Source organism: Pinus tabuliformis, chromosome J (genome assembly GCF_031772625.1).
Source record: "Pinus tabuliformis cultivar Carrire ecotype Pingquan chromosome J, CPIR1, whole genome shotgun sequence".
NCBI lineage: Eukaryota > Viridiplantae > Streptophyta > Pinopsida > Pinales > Pinaceae > Pinus > Pinus tabuliformis.
In genome coordinates, this window is record NC_142295.1 from 672034661 (window position 1) to 672036175 (window position 1515).

The window sequence follows — 1515 nt, forward strand, 5'->3', positions numbered from 1 at the left end:
ACCAAAAATCAAGCTGAATATGATGCCTTCATAGGCCTCTTAGTCGATGCCTCACATCTAGATATCAGTCACTTGCATGCATTCCTTGATTCCCATCTTGTTGTATCGCAGTTGAAAAAAACATTCGAAGTTCATGATCCACGCCTTTTTCAGAAATATCGTCATGCACAAAGGTTAGCTCGTGGTTTTGATCATAACACATTTACACATAGACGAAGAAATCAAAATCATGTAGTTGACCGCATAGCTAATCAAATCCTAGATTGGCATGTATCACATATTATAGTAGCATGCACATAAGGACACATCATAAGAGCAACATAAATCATATCTCGTATGTATATATCAAAAAATATATGAGCACAAAAATTTACATTCACTAGCTCGAGGCTAGAAAAAATAATTCATCTGACAAGGGAGCATCCTCAGAATGGGTGCTTTCCCTGGTAGATACAAAAGAAATATCTAGGGTTGTGGCCCTCCACTCCCTATGCCCCCCACCTAAGGTCCAACTACCTCATATGGTGCTATAATGGGACGTGCAATTTCTACTATCATCGCAAGGTGACGAAGGGTTCGACGTTGCACTTTGTCATGTGTCAGAACCATCTCCACTATCTCCTCCCCTAGTCCAGCCCACCCCTCCTTGGGCATCCCTAGTGCCAGGGTGACTACTTTACCCCATGCATCCTTTGGATCGCTTAGCTATGCCTTTAAAACCTCTTCACGAGCCTCTGTCACCTGTGCATGTTCCCGCAACCTGGTCATCTTCGCTGAGGTAAAGGAGTTGCCTCCCTCTCCTAAGGGACCACCTATCTCCAAGTGTCGGTGTTGAGCTGGCCTATCGGGGTCCTCCAAAACCAAGTCATCCCTTCATTGTTGTCACACCACTGCCTCACTCACTACGCCCATCCACTATGGATAGTTGCCTACCAAGTAGGCCAATGGTCGTACGCGTGGTCCAACATCTGCAAGAAAACATACAAGATATCAGTATCATCATAAATATACAACATATATACATGTAAGAAAGAAAAAATGTAGAAAAAACATAAAACACATACCTACTAGCCCCCAAGCATCACTAGGAAGAAGCCCCATGTCTGGATCCCCCCTAAAGTAAATACCATGGTAGGGGTACTATAGGATCTTCTAAAGGTTGGACTCGAACCAACCCTCCACCATGGTGTTTCAGTAATGCCCCACCTCACTGCCACCAGGTCGTTGCATCACTAGAGCTCATCACTTGATCCGTGGGTCTCTAGTAGGACCTAGTGGCACTGCCACAAAAGGAAGTAGCATCACTACTCTCTCATACAAAATGCTACACAGGACACTCACATAACAAAAACTCCATGACTGGCCCTGTTGCACCTCTGTCAGTTTTGACACCATCCCTTTGTACAAAAATCCAACCTAGTCAAAGAAATGGCTAGCCTGCAGGATCTCCAAACTAGAAATCTGAGGCCCTAATATTCAGTGAGGGGCATCCGACCCATCAAGCTGTACAATGAT